Below are 510 nucleotides of genomic sequence, written 5' to 3'. Positions count from 1 at the left end.
CACATTAGAAACTAAAAAAAGGACCAAGTGTGTAAGAAATTAGACTAATTAAAAGACTAAAAGATCTGTCCTCTTTGAATTTTGTACTTAACAAATATGTCTTTGAAAACTAAAAGTAAGATTTTCTAGTTATACAATCTTGAAATATTTTAATACCTCCAGAAGTGTCATATAGGAAGAAACAAAGAGCATAATTCAAAAGGCAAGAGGATGAACAATAAAGACCTATCAATGAAGCAGTTATGCAGGACTATATAAAACATATTAGATGAATCCTTATTTAAAGGTCATTGAAGATTTCTATGAAACAGTACCAATCATTTTTTTAACAGTGTCAATCTTATGTTAGGTTATACATGTATTTTTTTATACATATGTGTGTGTATGTGTGTATAAAAGACAGAGAAAAAGTAATATAAAGTCAACAGAAAATAGAAATATACTTTTTAAAGTTTCTAATAGTAGGAGAAGATATAATATGATGTCTTTTTAATAAATTGTAAGTCAAAG

The sequence above is a fragment of the Octodon degus genome, unplaced genomic scaffold, assembly GCF_000260255.1.
Source record: "Octodon degus isolate 3935 unplaced genomic scaffold, OctDeg1.0 scaffold00288, whole genome shotgun sequence".
Lineage (NCBI taxonomy): Eukaryota > Metazoa > Chordata > Mammalia > Rodentia > Octodontidae > Octodon > Octodon degus.
Note: the sequence above shows the minus strand (reverse complement) of the source record.